Genomic DNA, 23,097 nt, shown 5'->3' on the forward strand with positions numbered 1-23,097 from the left:
ACAAGAATAGCTGAGACATCTAACATGCAGCCACAGGCAACACGCCTTGGCCAATCATGACCGCGACATCTGCCCTTACACAATTTGTCAATATCTCTATCAACCGGCTCTTCATAAATCAACGTTGTAGGATGAGGCTGACTTTAGGTCTCGCGATGCGCTTCTAGCTGATCTCAGTATTGAGGAGTCTTTTCCAACCTACTAGGACCTGTTGAAAATAACTTCTCGGTTTGTTAACTCTTCAAGTCTTCTCTGTTGGTGTCTTTCCTACTTTCTTCGCTTGAAACAATTTCTTCTTTGCATGATGTCATACCACCTGCTTTTACTTGATGTTTTCTTGGTCAGAATAATAACGTTTCAAGTTACTGACGTGGACAACAGGGTTAGTCTGTATCCATAGGAGCAATTGTATCGTATATGATGTCTCCTTAATCTTGTGGACAACTTCGACTAGTCCATAGAATTTTCCCACCAGTCTTTGGTTCTTGTTGCTTTGAACTCAAAGTTGATTTGACCTTAACTTATCATAACTCTCTATTTTCTTTGAAATTATCGTGGTCGACCCTTCTCTTCAACCGTCTGGATGGTATTTCTGCGTGAACATGTGTTGCTTTAGTGGTTTGTTTTTGTCTCTCTTCTTCAGTAGAGGTGTTGGCTTGGTGTCTTTGCCAAGCATTTGAGTGATCACTGAAAAGAGCCTTTGCAGGTCAATATTTCTTCTTACATTTTCTCTATCATGTTCTTTGTGTTCATTTAGATCAAGTGTGTGCATTGTTGTGTTATTCTAATAACTGGTATCAGAACGAGGAGAGATTCACCACGATCTGTGAAGATGGAAAGTTCAAAGACTGGAATTGAAAAGTTTGATGGATTCGATATCAGTATCTAGAAGATGCAGATTGAAGACTACCTATACGAGAAAGATATTCACGAACCCATTTTGGGGGTGAAGCTGGATACCATGACCACGGAGGAGTGGAAGCTCAAGGATTGTCACGCCGTAGGGTTAATCTGGTTGACGCTGCCAAGGAACCAAAGAAAGTGCGATTGGAAATGGTCCATACAGACGTTTGGGGACCATCTCCAGTTTCTTCATTTCTAGTACCAAAATTTCATGGATTAGATGTCTCGCACTGTGCAACGACAACTCTCTGTTTTCCTAAGGCTAGTCAGATATCTCATGACCACTCTTTTCCTCCTCACCATATCTAGACACTATAACGTTGATCCACTATTGTCTTATATAGTTAACGTTCACTCTTTAACGTCCAAGAACATTTTATAACTACCACAAAAATCAAAACATACAATAAATTCATACAAGTTTTACAACATATCATATAATAAAAAATAGGGTTAGACTGCATACTTGGTCGCGGAGAGACGTGTCATCGAGTTGAGTCATAGAGATATACAACTCTTTATCCTAAGAAAAAATCTATATAATTTAAAATCTGGCTGCTCTGGTAGCAATCTGTCACAACTCAAATTTCAAGGGTTCAAAACTCAAATAGAAACTAAAATTGAGAGTGAAAAAAAATAAAAATAAAAAAAAAATTAATATAAAATAAGAAAATGTTGTAAAATTAAAATGAGATTGAGTAACACAACATTAAATATAAAATAAAATAAAATTATAAGACGGTGTTGTTCAAATTTATCCAAACAAAAAAAAAATGTTTGGGATACAATTACAAAACAAAAAAAAAAAATAAAAATAAAAAAAATAAAAAAAAATACAAAAGAATTCAAACACAAAGACAGACTAATGCTACATAACAACCCCATCTGTGAGTGCACAACCTTTGAAGGCTCCCTCATCTCAACGGTAAGTTCCATTACGAACCCATCCAAAATAATCACACCTGTGACCGCATCTCCTGACTTTAAACGGCTAGTCTGAACATGGTTTCGTCAGAAAGCTTTAGAGATAAATCTATATTTACAAAAATATTTTTCTCTTAATTTATAACTAGTCATAAAAAGAAATAATTAGGTACAAATTTGGTCTAGAATTCAAAACTTACTTTCAAATCTTACCGTTCCTTAACTAGATTCAAATCCAAATTCTTAAACTCCTAGTACCTTAAATAAAGTTGGTATCCTCTCATAAAACAGGAATTTCTCTTAAGATCATTAAATTCTTATAGATTCCACACTCAATATCATTAATACAATTATGTTTTATCTTGAACATGCCAAACATGAAACTAAAGTGCGTTCAATTCAACTCCATTTTATTGCCATCTTGAATGATGTGTAGGGTATATTCTTGATTTACCTTAAAGTTCTTGTGACATGACAATTCATATTAGTTAAGCTTTTTGCAAAATCACAAGTTAAAAGACAACAACGACGAACCTAGGTCTATTAGTCAATTCAAAGACAATTTCTTTTTCCATCTTATGGATAATAATAGTTCAACTAAATCCATATTATGCAAAGAAACAAGTTTAGGACTCATAAAAACAACTACCTAAATTATGTCCTAAAAATTTTAAAACATAAGTTGTAGTTGATAATTACACAAAATTTTCCCTAAATCCATGAACTCGTGTCCAATTAGTCAATCCTAAAGATTGTAACTAGCATATAGTAATTGAAGCTCCACATGAAGTAATTTAAAGTTCCCCTTACCTAACTAAAGTTCATCTCATCTTTAATGAAGCACGAATTGCACTGAAGTTCATGAAATGCTTATAGACTCCAACTCTGAGTACTATTAATGCAATTATGTTTCATATGAGTTTGTCATAAATGAAACTAAGGTGCATTCAATACAACTTTATTTTCTTGTCATACGAGGCAAAATAGAAAAACTAAATCAAACAAACTGATGAACTGAACCGAATCAATCCAACCAAAATTGATTAGTTTGTTTATTTTCTTGCGTTGTTGGTTTATTTGATAACCCTGGTATATTATAACAATTCAACTTTTCGTTTTATAGCCCAACAACTACTAAGAGAAAAATATATTTGAGTAGAAGCTAAAAATATTGGGTGTTCAAGAAAAAACATTTGGTTTAGTGGTATGATTCTCACTTGGGATGCAAGAGGTTTTGAGTTTAATTCTTGAAATGCCCCTATGTCTAAATCTTTTCTTATCTAAGGACTTCATATTTGAAATCAACCTAACTTCATACTCGACATTTTATACTTACCATCATGCTCTTAATACTTAAAGTCTTTCTTAACATCCCATCCCAAGGCTTTATTTGGCTCAAAGTCTTTCTTAACATCCATCCCAAGGCTTTATTTGGCTCAAGTCTTTCTTAACGTCTCATCCCAAGGCTTTATTCTCCAAGACAAATTCTACATCCGAGGACTTCACGTGTTTCCTGCAATACGACAAAATACGACCTTAATACCTAGGCCTAAGGCTTCATACATATGTTTCAAGTGGTATAACAAGGGTAAGGCTTCATACATATGTTTCAAGTGGTATAACAAGGGCATTTGGTCTAGTGGTATGAAAGTTCGATTCTCAAAATGCCCCTTCATGAGATTGTAGTATGAAAGACATTTACCAAGTAAATAAACACATTAAAATAACAAAAGTGACACGTATGTAAACTATGTTATTAATATTTTATTTCTATTACATCTTTCCTTAATTATGAAATAATGAGCGGAGATATTTTTCATTTTCACAATTACTGATGACGGGAGGTTTATGATTTTTTAATGTAAGAATCGTGGGGATGTAGCTCAGATGGTAGAGCGCTCGCTTCCGGTGTGGAAAGTACGGAGATCGATACCTTGCATCTCCAAATGAATCGATCACTAAACTTATGAAATAATGAGCGGAGATATTTTTTCATTATCACTAAATATATTATTCCATCTTTCCTTGTTTATGAAATAATGAGCGTAAATATTTTTTCATTTTTACAATTATTGATGACGGGAGGTTTAGGGTTTTCTGATGTAAGAATCGTGGGGATGTAGTTCAGATAGTAGAGCGCTCACTTCTGATGTGGAAAGTACGGGGTTGATACCATGCATCTCGAAATGAATCGATCACTAAATATATTATTTCTTTTCAATTTTTTCTTATTTACGCCATAATGAGCAGGGATAGTTTTTCATGTCACTATTATTGATGACGAGACGTTTAGGATTTTGTGACATAAGAATCGTGGGGATGTAGCTCAAATAGTAGACCGCTTGCTTTGCATGCGAGAGGTACGGGGATAGATACCACGCATCTCCAAAATAAAACTATCTATTATTAAATATATTATTGAAAATTATTTCTTTTCAATTTTTCCTTATTCATGACAGGTTGAGCAGCAATATTCTTCATTGTCAGTATTATTGATGATGGAAAATTTAGGGTTTTGTGATGCAAGAATTGTGGGGATGTAGCTTCGCTTAGCATGCGAGAGGTACGAGGATCGATACCTCGCATCTCCAAAAGAAACTATTTATTATTAATATTTTATTTCTATTCAATATTTTCTTATTTATGACATAATATGCAGAGATACTTTTTCATTTTCACAATTATTGATGAAGCGACATTTAGGGTTTTTTGATGTAAGAATCATAGGGATGTAGTTCAAATGGTAGAGCGTTCATTTCCCATGTGGAAAGTACGGGGATCAATACCTTGCATCTCCGATTGAATCGATTACTAAATATGTTATTTCTTTTCAATTTTTTCTTATTCAGGACATAATGAGCAAGGATAGTTTCTCATTTTCACTATTATTGATGACAAAACGTTTAGGACTTTGTGACATCGGAATTGTGGGGATATAGCTTAGATGGTAGAGCACTTGCATCTCTAGATTTTCTTCATTTTCACTATTATTGATGATGGGAATTTGAGGGTTTTATCATGCAACAATTGTTGGGATTTCTTCATTTTTGAGGGTTTTTATCATGCAACAATTGTGGGGATTTCTTCATTTTCACTATTATTGATGATGGGAATTTGAGGGTTTTATCATGCAACAATTGTGGGGATGTAGCTCGGGATGTAGCTTATGATGGGAAATATATTATGATGCAAGAATTGTGGGGATGTAGCTTAGATGGTAGAGCTCATTTAACATGCAATGGTAGAGCTCATTTAACATGCAAGAGGTAAGGGGATATCCCACATCTCCAAAAGAAACTATTTGTTATTAATATTTTACTTCTATTCAACCTTTTCTTATTTATGACATAATTAGCGGAGATATTTTTTCATTTTCACTAGAATTGATGACAGGACATTTAGGATTTTCTGATATAAGTATTGTGGGAATGTAGCTTAGATGGTAGATTGCTTGCTTAGCATGCAAGAGGTACGGGGATCGAATCAATACCCCATGTCACCAAAAGAAACTATTCGTTATTACTTTATTTCTATTCAATTTTTCCTTATTTATGACATAATGAATAGCGTTATTTTTTTATTTTCACTATTATTGATGACGAGATGCTTAGGATTTTGTGACATAAGAATCTTGAGGATATAGCTTAGATGGTAGAGCGTTTGCATCCCATGTGAGAAGTACTGGGATCGATACCAGGCATCAACAAAGGAAACGATTACTAAATATATTAGTTCTTTTAAATTTTTCCATATTTACTACATAATGAGCGGGGATAGTTTTTCACTTTCAATATCATTCATGACTGGAAGTTTAGAGTTTTTTGACGTAAAATCGTGGGAATGTAGCATGCGAGAGATACAGGGATCGATACCTCGCATCTCCAAAAGAAACTATTCGTTATTACTATTTTATTTCTATTCAATATTTCCTTATTTATGACATATTGAGTAGCGATATTTTTTTCATTTTCACTATTATTCATGACGAGACGTTTAGGGTTTTGTGACGTAAAAATTGTGGGGATGTAGCTTAGATGGTAGAGCGCTCGCTTTGCATGCGAGTTATACGGGGATTGATAGCCTGCATCTCCAAAAGAAAGTATTTAATTTGTTATTATATTTTTTCATTTTCGCAATTATGGATGCCCCGCATCACCAAACCAAACTATTTGTTATTAATATTTTGATATTTTTTTATTTTCACTATTATTGATGATTGGACATTTAGGGTTTTATGAAGAACAAATTATGGGGATGTAGCTCAGATGGTAGAGCGCTCGCTTTGCATGCGAGAGGTACGGGGATCGATACCCCCCATCTCCAAAAATAAGACTATCTATTATTAAATATATTATTTCTTTTCAATTTTTCCTTATTCATGTCATGTTGGGTAGTAATATTTCTTCATTTTCACTATTATTGATGACTAGAAATTTAGGGTTTTGTGATGCAAAAATTGTGGGGATGTAGCTCAGATGGTAGAGTGCTTGCTTAGCATGTGAGAGGTACGGGGTACGGGGATCGATACCTCGAATCTCCAAAAGAGAGAGATTGTTTTTTTAAGTATGAGTTAATTTAACATGTTATGTATAAGGTGGGTACAACAGATCCCATATAGAGAGGACTTATTGTAAGTAAAGAAAGCCTTATAGATAAAAGAGAGTAATGACTCATATAGAGAGAGGACTTAACTTATTGTACTCATATAGAGAGAGGACTTATTGTAAGTAAAGAAAGCAATCTCCCACAAGCACATAAAAGAGAGTAATGACTCATATAGAGAGAGGACTTATTGTAAGTAAAGAAAGCAATCTCCCACAAGCACATAAAAGAGGCACATAAAAGAGAGTAATGACTCATATAGAGAGAGGACTTATTGTAAGTAAAGAAAGCAATCTCCCACAAGCACATAAAAGAGAGTAATGACTCATATAGAGAGAGGACTTATTGTAAGTAAAGAAAGCAATAAAAGAGAGTAAAGAAAGCAATCTCCCACAAGCACATAAAAGAGAGTAATGACTCATATAGAGAGAGGACTTATTGTAAGTAAAGAAAGCAATAAAAGAGAGTAATGACTCATATAGAGAGAGGACTTATTGTAAGTAAAGAAAGCAATCTCCCACAAGCACATATAGAGAGAGGACTTATAAGTCTAAAAAAGCAATCTAGTTTCCCACAAGCACATATAGAGAGAGGACTTATAAGTCTAAAATAAGTCTAAAGAAAGAAAGCAATCTAAAATAAGTCTAAAGAAAGAAAGCAATCTAGTCTAAAATAAGTCTAAAGAAAGAAAGCAATCTAAAACAAGTCTAAAGAAAGAAAGCAATCTAAAATAAGTCTAAAGAAAGAAAGCAATCTAGTTTCCCACAAGCATCTAGTTTCCCACAAGCACATATAGAGAGAGGACTTGTGGAGAGGGAATTTGATGAATTCGTCAAAAGATAAGAACTTCTTCACAATTGCAATATCTGACTAATAAATATTATTGTCATTTATAGCTTCTTATAGGATGGCGGTAGTCCGATGCATATGACGGAACTTCTTCACAATTGTAATATCTGACTAATGAATATTATTGTCATTTATAGCTTCTATCACAATAATATAAAATTTGGGGTTAAAGCCTATATGTGATTGAAAAGACCATTCACCACACGCTTGTGAATTAAATTATATCTACCACCTCTGAAATTTTTCACGGCAAACCTTCCAACAGCTTGCACTTTTTCGTCATTGACATCCTTAATTGGAACTAGATTTTAATGCAAATCTTCTCCACGACTCACTTTGGAACACTTTTATAGATAGTTTCAACAAACTTACTTTGCTTGTTAATACTTTGGAGTTCAATATTTATAGTTGGAGAACGCTATTCAAATTGATAGGGTCGAATCTTACAACAAAGTCTAATTGAGCCTCCCTCTATTAGGAGATAGCTTCGAATCAAATTCTTTAGTTTGAACAATGGTTGCATTGTTTTAGTCAAACAACCGAGACTAGTGTATTACCAATAGTATAAACATTCTGTACGTCTATTTTCTTACATATTAACAATTGTATACAAATAATAATTAAATTTATGAGAAGAAGTTTGGATGGAGTTTTATTAAATAGGTCATCTTAAATTATATCTAAAAATATATAATATATTTTTTTTTTTTGTTTTTTACATTTAGGAGAACAAAACAAAGATTGAAGAAGATGTGATTCATGCCATGTTTTAATTTTTATTCTTTCTTATTTCTCAAAGATTAAAAAAAAAAAAAGTTATCATCTCTCAAGTATGGTTCGTTATTTGATTATTTTCTATTGAGTGAATTTTAAGTGAAACACACTCTCTACCCCAAGTAATTGCAAGATGCAAGTTTCACACTAAGAGGAATCAAAGTTCCAAGTATCAACCTCCTTTTAAGTGTCAATTTTTATTCTCCATCTCAACATAAATTAAACTTATTTTCGTGAAAATATCTATTTATAAAAGAAAAATATCTCAGAGTCACGAAAATAAAAATGAGATATAGATACGAGACTTAAATATGATACCAAATAGATAGGTAACTCTTAGGATTAGATTTGATTGAGTTATTTGGATTAGATTTGATCTAGTTATTTGAATTAGATTTGATTTAGTCATTCTTCAATTGGATGAGAGATTTCTCCCAATTCTTCTGATCTTTACAGTTTTCTTTTTCTGTTCGTAACAGTAACATGTCATTCTTAAAAAACTAGACACCGATGTGACAATGATACATTAATTAAAAAGAATTATTTCAAAAAATTTATCAATTTTATATTAGAAATAAATTCATATAAATAAGTTCATATATTTGTATACTTAAAAACAAGCTTAATGTACGTTTCACTCTCAAAATATATTCAAAGTCAAGTGTCTGATACGATGGATTATAACTTTGTAATGTATCCATTGTATTAACAAGTGTTCAGTAATAAATTATAATTTACCATATATATTATATTTGATATTTTATTATAAGGCAAATATCTAATATTTGCGTTATTATAGGGTATCCTTTTATTGCTATTTTCATTTATTACTATTTTCATTTATTACTATTTTCATATCCTTGTAATTTATTTGATTATAAATAAGATAACTTTCGCACCATTTAGGTGTGGTGGATTCATCAAACATTATCATGGTATCAGAGCCATTTTGGTTTAGCAACTCGTATCCTTTCTTTTCAATGGCTTTTGAAATCTTCCACTGTTCTTCCCCACCACCATTGCTAGATTTGACGCCGCAGGGGCAGTCGTCATGGCTACCACATGCAGATCCGACTGATTACTCTTCGGCTCCACCCTTTTGACCTCTAAATCATCTTTCGCCATACTCTGTACATACAACCTCACCTTTTCCAAACATAGCCACTTTCATTTTCTTCCCAATTTTTTCTTCATCCTTCATCCTTCACAGAAACCCTAATCTTAGGATGATCATTAGTGTTCTCTTCAGAAATATATGGAATCTCGACAAGCCCATCAACCTTTTGCAGAGATTTACCTTCGGAATCTAGGTGCCGCACTGGCCTCTTCGCCAACAAAGTTGCTGCCTCCCTTCCTGCCAAAATTGGCTCATTCGCCCAATGTGGCGACTCTTCCGACTGGCCTTCTCGCCAAAATTGGCTCCTTCGCCCAATGTGGCGTCTCTTTCGGCTTCAACATTGTCTTTGTCCCTTGCTCTAGGTTTCCCCTTCTACTTCTTGGGGTTAGACATATTCTCACCAGAGCCAAGGCAACACCGTCGCTAAGCGACAATCCCTCTTCATGGGTTAGACATATTCTCGCTGAAGCCAAGGCAGCATCGCTGCTGAGCGGCGATCCGTCTGCAATTTTCGATGGCCAAGAAAGTGTTTCTCTACGCCTCCTCTGAACCAGGTTTTTGACATCTTCACGAAAAGTGTTTCTGAACCTCTTTGAATTTTTCAGATCCAAGCTTCACGTTTGTTCAAATCCGACGCTCAGCTTGCGGTGGGGTGTTAAGAATATTTAGTAATAAATTATAATTTACCATATATACTTATTACCATAGGTATCCATTTATTGTTATTTCCATTTATTAGTATTTTCATATCCTTATAATTTATTTGATTACAAATAAGATAACTTTGACACCATTTAGATGTGGTGGATTAATCAAACATTATTAGTTATTTTTTAACTTAAAATGCTTATAATTCAATTTATCTTTGTTATCAACAATAATTATCAAATAGTATATAATTTTGTCTAAGTAAGGTCGATTCTCATTCCTTGCATGATATCATAACACAAAATCGAGCGGAAGGGTTAACAATAAATTGATAGCAAAAACCCATTCGTCGAACTAACTTATAAAGGAAGGGTTGGTTGGAAACCATGTCTATACTTCTTTGCTTTAATCACAAGTAACTAAAGATATATAAGAACAACAGAATATGGCATGCCCAGTCAAAACATAAAAAATTTCTTGCCATGTTATAGTTAATGAATATGGTATGAACAAAGATCTGACGTCACACTTCATGATTGGAGACAAATACAGTGAGCTAGGGTCGTCCATACCGTCCTTTGGTCCAATTATGTCAAGCAAATGTTGCAGCAAGCAAAGAGTTTTTAATAAGTTCGCTATTGCAAAGAGATCGGTTTAAGGCTCAAATGTCTCTGATGTGAAAGGCGCACCAATTAAACGAGATTTAAGTAACCATGAATAAGACACATGATACAGCTTGTAAATGAAACGATGTCCATGACTCTTGTTATTTTCTTCCACTACAAACCTTCTAGCCTCTTGCACTTTTTTGTCATTGACATCCTTAATTGAAATTTGAATTGAAGGAAACACTTCTCCACAACTCATTATGGAACACCTTTGATAGATAGTTTCAACCGATTTACTTTGCCAAGGAATACTTTAAAATTCGATATTTATAGTTGAACGCTACTTAAATTGATGAAATGAAATCTTACAACAGAGGTTAATAAATCGTTTGTCTATTAGAAGAGAGCTTGGAATTAAATTCTTTATAGTTGGGATAAGAAACAAAGTATACTTTTTAGTTTTAAAATAAATTAATTTTTTAGTTTTAATTTTAGTCCCAATAAATTAATTTTGATGTGGTGTTATGTATTTTAATAAAATTAATATTAACTTAATCAACAAAAATTTGTATTTTTTTTTAAATTATAATCTAAATTAATAAAAATACCATTAAACTTTGCACTTTAATCTAAAAAAAATACTCATAATTTTTTTTTTAAAAAAATACAGTTAAATTTTCCAAAAAAAAAACTTAAAACTACTCTTTTAACTTTAAAAAGTGTTTAAAAAAGATAGATGGGGAGAAGATTGTGTTCATGGGGAGAAAATTGAAGGTTATTTTAGGGGAAGGTTTTCAAGATCAGTATAAGATCCTCAAAACATAACAAGAAGTAATCTCCTAGCTTATGGTCGCGATTAACAACCTACTAGTAGGCTACTTACTAAGTTTTACTCACTCCATGTTTATCATTTTTTTTCATGTAACTAGGAGTTGGTCATGGATGAGAGCGGACTTTGGAGTGTGGGCCATGAACTAACCTCTGTTTTTTATCTAGTATTTTTTGTTCTTCTTTTGAGTCTGCATCTTATTTTGTGTTTGTAACGAGTATGTATATGTAACACCCCAAAAATGAAGGAAATTATCTTCCATAAGAATAAGCCACTCATGAAAGACCCAAAGCATAGAAAGGAAAAAAATTAAAGGATTAAGCAAGAACAAAGGACTTAGTCAGGTCACCGGCGTACCTTAACAAGTGATTGCAAGGAGTTAAAAGGCCTTTTGAAAAAGATTGGAAAGGAAAAAGTAAATACAAAGGGCAAAAAAGTCATTTTATCAATTATCAAGAATCTTTCCCAATTTGTAATTCCTTATCTAGAAGGAATCTCAAGATTCAGAACAAGGGAAAAATGATAAAAGAGCGATGAGAAATTTGTACAAAAATTATGGATTTTTAGAGAAAAATAATAATAAAATATTTAGAAAGTGGCAAATTACCAAAATACCCCTGGAAGACTGGATAATTACAGAAATACCACTCTAATTCGAATCAGAGCATCTACCATGACCATCCGGGAAAAATCTTTCGAACTCAAATCTCAACCGTCAGATCTCGTCAAAAATTTGATATGATCTAGAACGAACACCCACGAATCATCGCGTCCAACGACATGTATTCAAAGCCAAGGTCGGTAAAGCTATGATCGGAGTTGATATCTTCAAAAAATTATCCATAAAGTTTGAACTCTAAATAACGAAGATTCTGGAGCTCTCAATGTCAGTTTAAGCTCCTCCTATAAGGTCGGAAGTAGGAGCAACAATACGGAATAAGAATCGAGAAAGTTCAATCCCCCAATTGAAGGCAATAAGCATTTAGATGGTGGATCTCCTACTCTCAGATTTCTTCCAAATTCGAGAGCAATCCTCCACCATTTATCTTCAAACTTTTAAATAACGAAGAATCTAGAGCTCTCAATGTCAGTTTAAGCTCCTCCTATAAAGTCTGAAGTAGGAGCAACAATACGGAATAAGAATCGAGAAAGGTCGATCCCCAAATCGAAGGCAATAAGCGTTTAGATTATGGGTCTCCTACTATCAGATTTCTTCCAAATTCGAGAGCAATCCTCCACCATTTCTCTTCAAACTTATTCCTACAGTTTCTCAACAAGATTACCCACAAGTTCTATGAAGGAATAGAGTGCTGAAAGTGCCCAGAAACCATTCCCCCAATTCAATCCGCCATTGAAGAACTTCAAGAAAAACTTGGAAATCCAATTCGAGGATACATGATGACTCGTCGAGCAAGAATGATTCCAATTAGTTTCTGCACCTCCAAGGAATGCTTCCATAGAAGACCACGAAGAAAAATAACCTCGAGAGCGTGCCAAATTGAAGAAAATAGGTTTCGAAATTAAATTGGGGATAAGAGTCAAAATTCCTATCTACGGTCTCTTTTCCTTCAAATTAAGGATTCCTCTAGCTTCAGAGGAAGATGTTGAGTAAACTTGATGAAGGAATCGAGAGTTGAGACATCATAGAACAAGCTACGCATGAGATCAAAAATCTAGCGTTTCGAGTGAGTTGCATACCGAGAACAATTTTTGGAAATTAAGGTCCTACACTCAAAGACGTTCATCCAAACCAATTCCTTTAGCCTGAAGATAGGACATGGAAGGGGTTCAATGAAGAAATAGGGTCTTGAAACCCCTAGAATCGGCTACCCAATAAGAAATCCTTTGTTTTATCTCCAGCGATAAATCAGATTTTGGATGAACTTTGGTAACGAATATCTTAGGCTACGATCCACGAGAAGTTATCAAATAAATCCCTAACCCTTTCTTGTAACATCCATTTGTAAGTTTCACGAAGAAATCGATGAGAGAAACGCTGTAAATGTGGCTATACAGGCCGAGTTTCAGATGGTGGCAATGCGAAAAATGCGCATCTTCTTCCTTTTCAGAGGAAGAAAACGATGATACGTCCAGTTCAACTAAACTGTCCAAGTCAACTCAAAATTTGACCTTTTCTCGAGTTTTCTCAGTAGATCTTATTTTATGAAATGTTGTATGAATCCTTATCCCGAGAGGTTATATAAGGTAATGAAGTTTGGGAGTTATTGGAAAACTTTAGTTAGCGAAACCAAGATATGGGAGAAAATGCTCATCACTGCCGCGAGGCCCCTATTTCTCTTTAGGTGGGATGCTTTGGTATATGTACCATGAGCAGGATTCCATGATGAACTTATTATCTCCCTCACCTAAATGAGATGCCCTGCACCACGATTTGCTAGCAGGATGCCACGATTATGACAACGCCACCTATGCACTCATGGGGAGAAAATTAAGAGTTACTTCGCAAGAGTTTTCATGGTTAAAATACGATGCATGACATGACAACCTCTAAGGTTTAGTTCCTGAAAACGAAACAAGAAGTCATATCCTAGCTCAAGGTTTAGACATGCTCCAAACAAAACAAGAAGTCATATCCTAGCTCAAGGTTTAGACATACTCCAAATTACCAACTATTTTCTGTAAGGGTCTATTTTATATGACATGAGAATAAATTCAAGATTTCAAGTTGTTTGGAGCAAGTTCGGAACCTAAAACTCATGCTAGTTATTATGGGTTCAAATGATATTGTTTGGAGCAAGTTCGGAACCGAAAACTCATGCTAGTTATTATGGATTCAAATGATAGCGGAGCGGAGCAAGTTCGGAACCGAAAACTCATGCTAGTTATTATGGATTCAAATGATAGCGGAGCGGAGCAAGTTCGGAACCGAAAACTCATGCTAGTTATTATGGGCTCAAATGACAGCGGAGCAAGTTCGGAATAACTCAAGAATGTTACACCTTATGCCTCGAGAAAATTTGTGTTTTCGCATCGAATGCTAGGAAACACCCTTTTGTTTTAAAATGTCTTGTGTTGTCGTTCCTTATTCTGTGTTTTCGCATCAAGGTCATTTCTTAAAAAGGTCCTACCAAGAGTTGAACCCTGGTCGTTGGATTCAAAGTCCTAAGTGCTAACCACTACACCATAGAACCCCTTGTAAAAATTGATTTTGGAATGGTTTTCCTATTTTTTGCAGATTCCACAAGAAGAGAGATTCTATCACGAGTCAAACTCAAGTTATTGGATTCAAAGTTCTAGAGCTATTTTATCTAACTCGTTGTGATCTTGAGCACCTTTAGAGTGATTGCAAAAGTAACCATCTAGTGTTGATTGAAGCCCTTGGAGAACATGTAATTTTATATATTTCTTATAATTAATTTATATATGGTTGTATATTACAAAGAAATTGAAATAATACTTTACATCCCAGTCTTTCTTTCTTCCGTGCAAAACTTAACAGGAAAACCATATTATTTCAATATTCACTCGAGAAACAAGGGGTGAAAACTATATTATTGCAAACCCTCCATTATTGCTTCTACTTTGCTTCAAAATGCTTACACTAAATCATGTTACTAACTAGTTGGTTTGGTTCGGTTCAATTCTTGGGTCCACTAGATTGAATCGACCTAGCTCAATTAAACTCTTGAGAATATAAAAATCATAAGTTTCTTAAATTACGTTAACCGGAAAGTTTAACCCCTAATTTTTTTAGAATGTTTAGCTTTGTGTCTAGTTGATCTCTAAATGCTTAGAAGTATCTAATAAGACTTCTATTTAAGGAACTTTTCTCTATAAAAGATGTAAGACTTGAGGTTTATTATTAAGGAATTTCAAATGAGTGATTTGATATAGGACAAAATATTTATTTGTTTCAAATATCTTATGTCATGTCAAGTATTTTGAATATTATCATTGTGAATTACTAATGGCATTAGATTGATTCTCATTAATAACAATATCCCAAAACTCAGGTAAAGAGACATCAGAATTAATACTTTAATTTCATCTTCAAAATTTATTTTCACTTAACTCAGTTGATTGATAATCATAATAGTCACCCGTGCACAAATATTTACAACCTTAAAAGGTAAAATTATAAGGAGTACAAGAGAAAAGTGATTAAAACCTACAAAAGTGATTAAAACCTATAAATATTTACAACCTTAAAAGGTAAAATTATAAGGAGTACAAGAGAAAAGTGCTTAAAACCTACAAATATTTACAACCTTAAAAGGTAAAATTATAAGGAGTACAAGAGAAAAGTGCTTAAAATATTTATATTACTCAGTTGACTGATAATCATAATAGTCACCCGTGCACAAATATTTACAACCTTAAAAGGTAAAATTATAAGGAGTACAAGAGAAAAGTGCTTAAAACCCACAAATATTTACCACCTTAAAAGGTAAAATTATAAGGAGTACAAGAGAAAAGTGCTTAAAACCCACAAATATTTACCACCTTAAAAGGTAAAATTATAAGGAGTACAAGAGAAAAGTGCTTAAAATATTTCTATTGATCACTTATAAATATTTACAACCTTAAAAGGTAAAATTATAAGGAGTACAAGAGAAAAGTTCTTAAAACCTACAAATATTTACAACCTTAAAAGGTAAAATTATAAGGAGTACAAGAGAAAAGTGCTTAAAATATTTCTATTGATCACTTATGGCAGCACCACACAAATGAGGGTAACATTTTTTTATTTCTCTACCATATTATATAGCGACGCTAAGACCACACTATTTTCTTAATGATTTCTTGACCACACTATTTTCTTAATGATTTCTTGGTTCTTGTCCAAGAATAGTGGTGCTAAGTTTTTAACCATGTTCATAGTGGGTGCTTGGATACCACACTAGAACTTTGGAATAAGGTTTGGAATCGGTAATTATTCTTATTTCTTTTCCTTTAGACACTCGATGGTCGGGAGTAAATCGAACTCTATAAAAGGGCCTAACCAGATTCGAATTGATGACCTCTTGATCTGCAGTCAAATGCTCTACCACTAAGCTATGGACCCATTTTATATGATTTCAACCTTAGTGACCCCTTCTATAGAGTGTCAGTCCAAAAGTGTAAAAAGTGTCTGTCCAAAAGTGTAAAAAGTGTCTGTCCAAAATAAAAGGGCCCAACCAAGTTCAAACGGGTGATCGGTCAAATTCTCTACCACTGAGCCATGGATCCATTTTGTAGGATTTTAACATTTGTGACCCCTTAGACATACCAAGATAGAAGGGCCCAACTAGGTTCGAATTGGTGACCTCTTGATCTGCAATCAAATGCTCTAACATTGAGCTATGGACCCATTTTGTATGATCTGAACCTTAGTGACCCCTTCTACAGATTATCGGTCCAAAAGTTACCCTACCGAATCGACTATGAACCAATTTTGTATAAATTTGTGGATTGCCTATCGGGAATTAAACACAGGTCGTTAGATTCAAAGTCGAAAGTGCTAACCACTACACCATAGAACCACTTGTTAAACTTTATTCTGGCAGCAATTTTGATAAGCACCAACAACACTCGATTTTGCAAAGCTAGAGGTTGCAGTATCCTTAGAGACTTTCACAAGGTGTTTTCAACTTCTTTTATAGGTAGTATCAGTTTGAGAAGACAGAGAAGAGAGACTTTGTTAGAAACTCTCCCATAGGTAATCTCGAAGGTGTTTTCAACTATAGGTAGAATTTTAAAATCAAACCACAACAAAACTTACTTCTATCTAGCAAAATTTTTTTTTTTTTTGTTTGAAACAAGATTATTCCCTTTTTTTTTTCTAAAACTAAATTTGACTCTCGAATGCATTTTAATAGTTTTGTTCATTAAATTTTCTTTAAAATTTTTGGGCAGAGTCCAATGGAAATAGTATTTTTTTTTTTATTACTATTTTGTAATTTGTATGGTATTATTAGAGGCTTTTGAATGAATATGATAATTGATTCTCTGTCCTCTTTGACAATTTTAGATACCTCCATATCCGATATTTGATGCGTCACGTTTCATTATGAGATCTGTCCTTGGGTCAATAAGACTTAAGCAAAGAGTTTATTTGACTAATGATTTGATTTTTTTTTTGTTGTAGATATATCCCTTACAAATCAAGACTTTGTATTATTTTGAACACACTCATCAAGAAATTTGTAAATGTGCCTGATATCTTGAAGGATATAAGACACGTAATTGAGAGAACCTATTTTTTTTTGAAGTTGGCTTTTCTAGGATACGTCATCACCAAAGTTTGAGACAAAGACCATTGGATGGGTTTTAATAAGGCTCAAATAAATTTAAAATCCAAAAAAATGGATATGAGTTTGATATTATTTGATTTTGGGTATGGACACAACTAGTTGTTTTCTTTTGATTACATTAATGAATGTATGTAGATGTTTAAAGTGTTGACCTTAATGGTTTTAGAAAATATCAACACATCATCAATATAAACTATCGAATTTTTTTGAAAGGATTGAAAATATCATTCATAATCTTCTGAAATTCGGATGGAGCATTTTTTAGCCTAAATGGCATGACGTTCCTCTCATATTTTCTAAATTGGACATAAATGCTATTTTATATTTGTCATTTTAGGAAATTAGAATTTTATGTAATCCCAATTTCATGTCGAATTTTATAAAAACATTTGACTCTAAATTCTTTTTATCAAATCATTTTTGTTTTGGATTGGATATCTTATTTATTCTAAAACCTTAGTCAAAGGTTTGTAGTTAATTACCAGTATCAGAATTTCTGGTTTCTTTTCACCATGTTGTTAACCTAAAATGTCAGACATGACCACATGCTCTTTGAAGACTTTATCAGCTTCCTCTGCAAAATATCACCTAAAATGTCACAATATTTAGTATTTGATGCTTTTTGACTTAAGCCTAGGGTTCTATTTAAAGTGAACTTGTGATAATTTTTGTCAAATTATATATTTGAATACCTAATACATTAAGATATAATATCTTATTTAAATAATATTAAAATGTCGTAGAATATCATAATATATGTTTAACTAATATGAATCTCATTCAAATTTCTAATATATATTTTTGTTTAAGTTTATGATACACATCAATTATTTTAATATTTAAAATATAAAATACGTTAATATGTTTTGATATTACACTTCAAGACTATACGAACTTGCTGAGAGGACCTGAGAGTTACATTGGCCCACGATGCATCTCATGGACGATGCAAAACTATGGTGGCGCTTGAAGGTGAATTGTATAAAAAACTGGTCATGCACAAAAAAATCGTGGGAAGACCATTGATGGAATTGAAGCAATCGGCGCTCCCCTGGATGGGTTTCCAACCAAAGACCTAATGTTTGATGTTGACTCTTTTGAAGAAAGAGCCACAGGATCGAACAACAAGAAACGTGGCGGTAGCTCTGAGAACTCTATCACACACATAAAAAAACGTGTCGAAGAGTTAGACATTACACAGAAGATCTGGCTTTCATCGAGGAGACCTGAGTTTGATTCTCGACAATGAAATTTTATTTTCTTATTTCTTTTATTTTATAGTTTCATCTTTTGTCACCAATTATATTTAAACTTTACCTAGGTTTGAGAAGCACTATAATGAATGAGTTCAATAGTATCTTAAATTTAAAAGACTTTTATGAACTTGGTTTGAGAGGCACTATAATGGTCAAGTTCAATAGTATCTTAGATTAAAAAGACTTTTATGAACTTTGAACCTTTAATAGTGTTTTGTCATAGATATTTGGTTCAATTTCAACAAGTGAGGTTGAGGTCATTCAAATGGTTAATTTGATAATCCGGTCATTTTCAAGGTCTCTTTTGTTGAACGCCATCATGGCTGAGATGACTGAGATGAGCACCAGAGTGAGTTTGATAAGGAGGGTCGTAGAGAACCACACCCCAAGCCAAGCTCATGTTGGGCTTCACAAATTGAAAATCCAAAAACAGAAACCCTTAAATGGGAACCGGGATGCTAACGAATTAAAAAACTTTATTTTTGACGTAGAACAATACTTGAAGGTTACAGGAACTTGCTCATAGGACCTAAGAGTTACATTGGCCACAATGCATCTCATGGACGGTGGCGCTCGTAGGTGGATGATATAAAAAATGGGTCATGCACCATAAACTCATGGGAAGACCGTTGATGGAATCGATGCAATCGACGCTCCCCTTGATGGGTTGCCAATTAAAGACCTGACGTTTGATGTTGACTCTTTTGAAGAAAGAGTTACACAATCGAACAGCTCGAAACTTTGCGGTAGCCCTGAGAACTCTAACACACACAGGGAAGGACGTGTAGAAGAGTTAGACATTAAGCAAAAGATCATGCTAAAACTCTTCAGCGATCTGACAAAATACTTCAGGACATCTACACCAAAAATCCATTGTCGTCCAGCGGTTAGGATATCTGGCTTTCACCCAGGAGACTCGGGTTCGATTCTCGGCAATGGAATATTATTTCCTTATTTCATTTTATTTTACAGTTTCTATCTTAGATTAAAAAGACTTTTATGAACTTCGTACCTTTGTTCGAGTTATGTTATAGATATTTTGTTCAATTTCAAATGGTTAATGCGATAATTCAGTCGTTTTAGAGGTCTCTCTTGTTGAACGACATCATGGTTGAGATGAGCAGGTGATTCAAATGGTTAATGCGATAATCCAGTCGTTTTCGAGGTCTCTCTTGTTGAACGACATCATGGTTGAGATGAGCACCCGAGTGAGTTTGACAAGTTTGGCAGTAGAGAACCATACCTCAAGCCAAGTTCATGTGGGCTTAACAAACTTAAAATCCAAGAACACAACCCCTTAAATGGAAATCGGGATACTAAGGAATTGAAAAGCTTTATTTTTGACGTAGAACAATACTTGAAGGTTACTGGAACTTGCTCATAGGACCTAAGAGTTACGTTGGTCGCAATGCATCTCATGGACGATGCAAAACTATGTTGGCGCTCGAAGGTGAATGGTATAAAAAATGGGTCATGCACCATAAACTCATGGGAAGACTGTTGATGGAATCGATGCAATCGATGCTCCTCTGGATGGGTTGTCAATCAAAGACCTGACGTTTGATGTTGACCCTTTTGAAGAAACAGCCACACGATCAAATAGCTCGAAACGTCGCGGTAACTCTGAGAACTCTATCACACACATAAAACGACGTGTCGAAGAGTTAGACATTACCTAAAACATCATAGTAAAACTCTTCAGCGATTAGACAAAAGACTTTAGGACAACTACACCAAAAATTCATTGTTGTCCAACGGTTTGGATATTTGGCTTTCACCTAGGAGATTCTGGTTTGATTCTCTAAAATTGAATATTATTTTCTTATTTCTTTTTATTTTATAGTTTCATCTTTTGTCACCAATTATATTTAAACTTTACCTCATTTTGAGGGGAACATTAATGGTCAAGTTCAATAGTATCTCATATTAAAAAGACTTTTATGGACATCGTACCTATGTTAGTGTTATGTTATAGATATTTGTTTCAATTTCAACGAGTGGGAATGAGGTGATTCAAATGGTTAATACGATAATCCGGCTATTTTTGAGGTCTCTCTTGTTGAACGCCATCATGGTTTAGATGAGCACCTGAGTGAGTTTGACAAGGAGACCCGAATTTAAACTTTACCTACGTTTGAGAGGCACTATAATGATCAAGTTCAATGGTATTTTAGATTAAAAAGACTTTTATGAACTTTGTACCTTTGTTAGTGTTACTTTGTACCTTTGTTTGTGTTACTTTGTACCTTTGTTAGTGTTATGTTATAGACATTTGGTCAAGTTCAACAAGTGGGGTTGAGGTGATTCAAATGGTTAATGTCACTTTATTTGATTCAAATTGTTAATGTGATAATCCAGTTGAATAGTTACAGGTTATTTCCAAGGTCTCTCTTATTGAAGGCCAACAAGGTTCAAATGATTGAGATGAGTACCTGAGTGAGTTTGACAAAATTGAAATAAAATCAAATAAAATTGAAAAAAAAGTTAGCCTTATGACACTTCCTTCAACTCAAACACGTAACCTTGAGATCTACAGTGACGCTCTCCCAACTAAGCTATCCCCACTAACATTAAAATTGAAAATTCATTAGTAAGGTATTTAGCTAATTCATTGATATTTTAAAAAGAAATAATCACTAATTTTAAATTGAATAGTTAGGAGTCAAGTTATGTGACGTGAATCAGGTGCGGTGAAACCGAGTTATCTTCGCTAATATTTGAAAAAAAAAAATCATAAGTAAAGGTATTTCTGCTAATTCATTATTTATTGAAATTTTAAAAATAAATAATAACTAAATTTTTATTGAATAGTCAGCTTATGCAAATGGAAACAGGTGCGGTGAACGTGGAGATTAAACAAACACGTCACCTTCAAATCTGTAGTTTGACACTCTCCCAACTGAGCTATCCCTGCTAACGTTAAAAATAAAAATTCATAAGTAGAGCTATTTCCACTAATTCATTATATTTTAAAAAGAAATAATAATCAACTAAACTATAAGGTGTTATAATCGCAGATCCCAAATAACATTTTTTAGATTCCATAGTCAAGTTGGTCAAGTTATGCAACTTCGTTAAAAATAAAAATTCATAAGTAGAGCTATTTCCACTAATTCATTATATTTTAAAAAGAAATAATAATCAACTAAACTATAAGGTGTTATAATTATGCAACTTAGTCAACCTATACCACTTGGATAAAAAACGTGACCGTATTTCCACTAATTCATTATATTGTAAACATAAATAATCACTAATTTTGAAAAGAATATTCAAATTATGCAACGTGAACCAAGTGCGGTGAACGTGGATCGAACACGTTACCTTCAGATCTTCAGTCTGACGCTCTCCCAACTGAGCTATCCCCGCAATCATTAGAAATGAAAATTTATCGGTAAAGATATTTTCGCTGATTCATTGAGATTTTAAAAAGAAATAATGACTAATTTTTTATTGAATAGTCAGGTTATGAAAATTGATACAGGTGCGGTGAACGTGAACGTGGATAAAACAAGTGTGACCTTCAAATCTTCAGTCTAACAATCTCCCAACTAAGCTACTCTTGCTAACATTAAAAATGAATATTCATCAGTAAAGGTATTGGGTACACTTCTTAAAATTCAACAAAAGGCAATAGTATTAGACCGAGATGCCAGATTTAAATCTCCCTTCTGGAAATTTTAACAAAAGGCATTGGGTACGCAGTTATAGTACGATATTCCACCCATAAAAAGATGGTCAAACAAAAATGCTCAAGCAAATATTGGAAGACATGTTAAGTACCTACCCCTTATGAAATTCGCTTATAATAATATTTGCCAAGCCACCATACAAATGGCCACATACGAGGTTCTCTATGGACGAAGATTTCGATCCCCTATCTTTTGGGAAGAAGGGGGGCAAACGACAACTATTGGGCCAGAGCTGGTGCAAATTACCAACGCCGCAGTCCAGAAGATTAAAGCTAGGATATAAACCGCACAAAGCCCAGAGAAAAGCTATGCAGACCTAAGGCGCAAGGACATGGAATTGTAGGTAGGGGATCATATATTCCTAAAGGTAGCACCCCATGAGAGGGGTGCTCAGGTAGGGTAAAAAGGGAAAGCTAAGCCCTAGGTTTATTCGTCCCCTTGAGATATTAGAAAGGATTGGATCTGTGGCCTATAGAATCGGGCAATGCCCAAACTTGTCTGCAGTACATAATATCTTTCATGTATCCATACTACGGAAGTATACCCTAGATCGTTCGCACGTACTGACTCATGAAACTCTCTTCTTGAGAGATGACCTAACATATAAAGAAGACCTGATTCAAATAATAGACAAGAAAGTG

At 33.9% G+C, this 23,097-nt stretch overlaps 3 non-coding genes across 3 annotated transcripts; 1 reads left to right on the top strand and 2 right to left on the bottom strand.

The window, feature by feature from the left end:
* The first annotated feature begins 6,077 nt into the window (after positions 1–6,077).
* Positions 6,078–6,150, top strand: TRNAA-UGC (transfer RNA alanine (anticodon UGC)). The gene has a single exon. It is a non-coding gene; the product is annotated as a tRNA-Ala (tRNA).
* A 10,058-nt stretch (positions 6,151–16,208) lies between these two features.
* On the bottom strand, positions 16,209–16,280 carry TRNAC-GCA (transfer RNA cysteine (anticodon GCA)). The gene has a single exon. It is a non-coding gene; the product is annotated as a tRNA-Cys (tRNA).
* Positions 16,281–22,060: 5,780 nt separating this feature from the next.
* TRNAF-GAA (transfer RNA phenylalanine (anticodon GAA)) lies at positions 22,061–22,133 on the bottom strand. Its single transcript has one exon. It is a non-coding gene; the product is annotated as a tRNA-Phe (tRNA).
* Between the last annotated feature and the right edge of the window lie 964 nt (positions 22,134–23,097).

This window comes from Cucurbita pepo, chromosome 10 (genome assembly GCF_057944985.1).
Source record: "Cucurbita pepo subsp. pepo isolate OVF chromosome 10, ASM5794498v1, whole genome shotgun sequence".
Taxonomy (NCBI): Eukaryota; Viridiplantae; Streptophyta; class Magnoliopsida; order Cucurbitales; family Cucurbitaceae; genus Cucurbita; species Cucurbita pepo.